This window comes from Molossus molossus, unplaced genomic scaffold (assembly GCF_014108415.1).
Source record: "Molossus molossus isolate mMolMol1 unplaced genomic scaffold, mMolMol1.p scaffold_m16_p_3, whole genome shotgun sequence".
NCBI lineage: Eukaryota > Metazoa > Chordata > Mammalia > Chiroptera > Molossidae > Molossus > Molossus molossus.
In genome coordinates, this window is record NW_023425366.1 from 94,429,616 (window position 1) to 94,435,615 (window position 6,000).

Consider the following 6,000-nt stretch of genomic DNA (forward strand, 5'->3'; position numbering starts at 1 on the left):
GGGAGGGAGGGCCGGGGGGCCAGGAGGAGGGGGGCGTTGGGCCGGCAGGAGGGGGCCGGGGGGCCAGCTGGAGGGGGCGAGGCTGTAGTCGGCTTTGCTTCCCGTCCCCCTCAATTGGCCGCTAGCTCTGTTTTGACTGCCTGTACAAAGCGAGCAGACGACGGGGGAGGGGGCGGTTAGGGACCGGATTTGGGAAAGGAGACAGCAGCCCCTTCCCCTCCCCCTCCGCCCTCGCCAGGCGGCGGCGGACCAGGGACCAGGGTCTCTAAAGTGCCTGGCTCGCTAGATCCGCAGCTGAACTAACCCGCCGGGCAGACGCCACAAGTTTGAGAATGGGAGCTGTTCTTCCCGCAAAAACCCGGACCCGGGGTGTGAGAATCCGCAGCCAAGCAGGAATACAGACTTGCGCGGGAGTTGGCTGCAACCTCAATCCGAGGAGGCCAGGCCTTCTACCCCCACCTCCCCACCGGGAGCAGCGTCAGTCTGAGGGACCCAAAGAGGGGCTAGGCGTTTCCAGATTGAAATGCGCCCTCCCGCTCCAAGAGGGAGAACAGGCGGCCGCAGGGGGCCTCGCCCGCGTGCAGGCGCCGCGGTCCCAGGGAGTCAGCACAGGGGGTGTACACCAGGGTGACCCCTGGCAGGGTTCTGCCCGGGTTTGTAGCCAGAGAGGAGTTAGAGTCTCTGAAGTGTGTGTGTACGGGAAGGAGTGGAGGGGGTGGTGGGGCGGGGACGTAGGGCGGGTAAATGGGTCTTGGGGCATATCCTTATTTCCCGGTTGGACTCCTGATTAATTATTAAACCCTAGCAATTGGTACATCCACTCTGGCGACTACCCTCTGAACCTTTACAGCTACCTCTGCGCTCACTCGCCTTTGGGGTCTTTGTGCCCCAGCGTTCAAGAGGTCTCTGCAAAGCCCTAGTAGTCCCTCAGTCCATGGCATTTCATAATTAAAAATCAACACCCTTGAAAACTAGGACTGACCATTCAAGCACAGTTTAGGAAACAGTACAAGAGAGCAATGTCTGGATTATTCAGGCCTAGAAAACCTTACTTCAAAGATATGTATACAAAAATTTTTTTTCCTGGCCTGAATTGCCCAGATGTGCTATTTGGCAGCCAAAATTCTCTGAGAATTGGCATAACTCCCTGCATTATGTTCCCAATGTAGTCTGACAAAAAGCCTTAAGGCAGTGTCCCTTCTTAAAATATTCTCACGAGGCATTAAAAAAATGGGAGTCACATACTAACGTCATGTAGGACATCAATTTGTTTAAATACAAAGAAATTAAAGACAGCAAGAGAAGTATTTGTCATTCAAACAAATGGAATTATTTTAACTAAAAGAGCTCAATAAAGTTAACTATCCACTATCCCCTGGGTTAGTGTTTTATTCATATTCTTGAAAACATTTAACCCTGTTAACTGGGTTTTCATTTAATACTGAAATGGCTTCATGGTTCATCCCTATCACCTCAAATCCAAATGCTCTAAAATTGTATATGCATATATCCTTTGATTCACCAATTCCACTTTAAAAGATCTATTTCAAAGATATACAAGCAAAAAAAAAAAAAAAAGAGATGATGTACATAATAGTCTGTTATTAATAGCAAAAGGTTAGGAACACAAATTTCCCAGTAAAGAACCAGCTGAATGTATGCAGCTTAATCCATTCAGTGGAATACTATATAGCTGTTAAAAAAAGAATGAGGATCTCTGTATACTCCTATGGAGTGATCTCTAGAATATACAAGTCAATGAAAAAAGCAAGGTACAGATAGAATAGGCAAATCCATTGAGGCAGAAAGAATAAAGGATACCAAGAGAGGGACCTGGAGGAGAACGGAGTAAAGAATTATTGTTTAGTGGGTACAGTGTTTCCATTTAGGATGATGAAAAATTCTGGAAATTAATTGTGATAATGGTTGCACAAAATTATCAATGTACTAAATGCCACTGTATTGTTTGCTTAAATGTGGTTAAATTGGTAATTTCTATGTAATGTATATTTTATAACAATAAAAATATTTTATGCAAGGTGCAGGATCTTGTAAATTGTATGCTACCTTTTGGGGGGGTGTGTTTTAAAACTAGAATTATAAACCAAATCTAATAAAAAATAGTAATCTTGGAGAAGGGAGAGGATATGAAGGAAGAGATAATGATGGAAGCTATACCTTTCTAAGTATGTTTTATTTTATTCTAACTTTGAAACCATGTATATATTATGTATAATTTAAAAATTAAATTTAAAAAGAGCAATGCCTAAAATTGAAAACAAATGAACCTGTTTATTACATTAGTAGCAAAACCAGAGAGAAGAATTAAAGTAATATTTAAACAATATTTTGAATGTACATCTTTAGTAGGATATAACCTAAGAATGAAATGAACCACAAAGAATTCTGAAATTGCATTCAGTGGGAGCAATATGAAAGAGAGGGGGTGGGAAGAGAAAAAGAGAGAGGGAGAGAAAAATAAATATCAGAAATCATGGTTTCAGCATAACTGAAAGAGATTAAATATAAAATAAAAAATAAAAACATTGTAAGCTTAAATTGAATTAAAATGCCAATATGGAATCAGAACTTAACCTTATGTTTCAAAAAAGTATGCATTTCTTGGTCATACACATTGGAAAGACCTGGAAGCAGTAACAACCCAACAACAATAAACACCCATTATGCCCATACTATGGTCCCTAAACACCATTTCCCAGCAAAAGGAATGAGGGCTCCTTAAGTAAGTGCCTGATTTCAGGGCTGGGACAGGAAATATGTAAGATGAGTCTGGACTATATACCCTGACATACTTTAAAGCATGGAAATTACCAACAATTAGGGTCATGTCAAAAGGATACTGGAGCTAATTTGAAAAATATTCCATTGACCAAAGATGGGAAAACTTGAGTATCAAAAAAAAAAAAAAAAAAAATTAATGCTTAATATTGAAATACATGAAATGTGTAAATATTCAAGAGTTCCAGCCCTGGCTGGTTTGGCTCAGCGGTTAGAGTGTCGGCCTGCGGTCCCGAGAGACCCGGGTTCGGTTCCCGCTAAGGGCACGTACCTCAGTTGCAATTTGTCCCCGACCCTGGTTGGGTTGTGCGGGTGGCAGCCACTCGATGTGTCCCTTTCACATCGATGTTTCTCTCTCTTCCTCTCACTCTATCTGAACAAAAGATCAAAAAATGTCCTCGGGTGAGGATTAAAAAAATAATAAAAAAAAGTTCCAAATGATACTTCAAACAAAAAATTAATTGGTCACTTTTGGAGGTAGTTATGGTATAGCTAATATTCTAGAAACACTGATAAAATAATCAAACTTTTTTCCTCACTCAAGAACTTTTTTACATTTATCTTCAGATAGAGTGGGGGGGGGAGAAACATTGATGTGAGAGAGACACACGAATGGTTGCCACCCACACAACCCCAACTAGGGCCAGGGACAAACTGCAACCGAGGTACATACCCTTAGCAGGAGCCAAAACTTGGACTCTCTGGTCTGCAGGCTGATGCTCTAACCGCTAAGCCAAACTGGCTAGGGCAAAATAATAAAACTTTTATCCTGCCTTTGCTGGACAGACTCACAGAAAGTATTTTTAAAAAGTTATAAAAACAGAAATGATATAATTAGAAATATCATGACTTTGCAAAGTCAGTCTAATAAAATGATGGACCCAGGCAATGACTGCAAAAACCATTAAGTCAAGGATTCTCAACTGGGGGGCTGTTTTCTCCCTAGGGGACATTTGATAATATCTGGAGACATTTTTTATGGTCACAACCAGATGGTTTTTGGGTGGGTGGGGGAGGCGAGAGGATTGAGGCTACCAGGGTGCTGCTAAACATCCTATGATGCACAGTCCCCTATATAGATAGGACAGTCTCTTATAAAAAAAGTATTATCTGGTCTAAAATATCAATGCATTTGAGAAATTATGCATTAGGTGAACAGTCAATGGGGAACTTTTAAATGAATGAGTCAACCTGTTACCACCAGAACCTACTGATTGTCAATTTCTGAAAAGCAGGACAACCAGACATTATGCGTCTACTTAAGTGGTGTAATAGGAGGCACACAGAACCACCTATGAAATATATGTAAAAACAAAAAAGAACCTGAATGTAATCACACATTTTTATTTAACTACCAGTTTCTAGGAATTTTGGAAGGTAGTGAAATATATTAAGTGATATACAGGAACATAGTCAACCAGATCTAGAATATGGGAAATACCACAGGACCAATTTTCTTCAAATAAATGACAAGGGTAGAGAAAAGGAAGGGGCGCTGTTTTGGTCCAACAATCAAATGTAATATTTGTACCTTATCTGGGATTTTTATTTGAACATGGGTGTAAAAATGTAATTTTGAGGCAATCTATGTAGGGGTAGAGTAGATTGAAAACTGATTGTTAGATATTACAGATGTATTTTTAATTTTGGGAGGTGTGACAATAGTATCATAGTTATATTTTCTAACCTCCAGTGGAGTAGTGTATAAGTAGATAAAAAACTTGCCCTTCTTTTGTAACTAAAAGCACTTTAAGAGATTTCCATACAAATGCAAAATGCCACCCGAAGATTTTTAGATTTTGTGTCTGATAAAAATGATTAGTGAGGGCAGACTGTCAACTCAGTTCAGAGACAAACTAAAGGGAAGGGCCAAATTCTATTGTTTAATACATTTTAACACTTTGGAAAAAACTTTGTTTGACCTCAAATCATATTTATGCAGGTATTCAAATAAAGTTTATCTATGAATATATTTTTAAAAAGAAGCTGAGTGAATCCCAAACAGTGTAAACCCAAAGGAATTCATATCAAGATTCATCATAGTTACACTTATGAAAATTAAACACAAAGAAAGCAGCAAGAGCCCTGGCCGGTTTGGCTCAGCAGTTAGAGCGTCAGCCTGCGGTCCTGAGAGACCCCGGTTCGGTTCCCGCTAAGGGCGCGTACCTCGGTTGCAGTTTGTTCCCGGCCCTGGTCGGTCGTGCGGGTGGCAGCCACTCGATGTGTTCCTTTCATGTCGATGTTTCTCTCTCTCTCTCTGTTCCTCTCTCTCCCTCCCACTCTACCTGAACAAAAAAAATGGAAAAATGTCCTCGGGTGAGGATAAAAAAAAAAGAAAGCAGCAAGAGAAATGATACCTTAATAGGTGAAAGCAATTTGAATGACAGCAGATATTTTACAGAAAGCATGGAAGTCAGAAGGAAGTGGCACACATTTCTCAAGTACTGAAAGAAAGAATTATCAATGGAGAATTTTATCCCCAATGAAAATATCCTTCAGGAATGAAGGGAAAATCAAGATATTCTCAGATGAAAGGATACAAAAAGGATTTGTCTCAGCAGATATACCCTAAAATAATGGCTGAAAAAATTATCTAAACAGAATGGAAATGATAACAGAAGGGATCTTGGAAAGTCAGGAAGGAAAAAGAACAATGAAAAGATTGAAAATATGAAAATATATGGATGATTACAATAGACTTTCTCTTGATTTTCAAAATTATGCTTTATGATTAAAGCAAAAAGTAAAATAGTGTCTCATGCTCCTCAATGAATACAGAGGAAATACAGGAGGGTGGGAACAGAAGTAGGTTTACAGTTGTGAGTATGCAAAACACAGAGTTTATTCACATTATTTATTAATTATTATATTATTTTCCATATGAACAACTGTAAACCTACTTTTGCCTCACCCTGTGCTATATTTACAATTATAAATAGAGGAGGGTAAAAACTCATAAAGGGTGGGAAGGTTTCAACACCAGTAAAGTGTTCATACCAGTAGACTGTGATAAATTAAAGGGGATCTTTGTAGTGAGGGAATAGTTCTCTAAGTGATTAGTGGTGTTTACCCAGATCAACACCTAAAATCAATTAGCACTGAATTATAGATACACATTTTGCCATTGTAAATCTCCTGGGCTTTATATTATACCATTCTACAAAAGAAGTAACCACTGGGGGTCCTGGCCAGGTAGCTCAG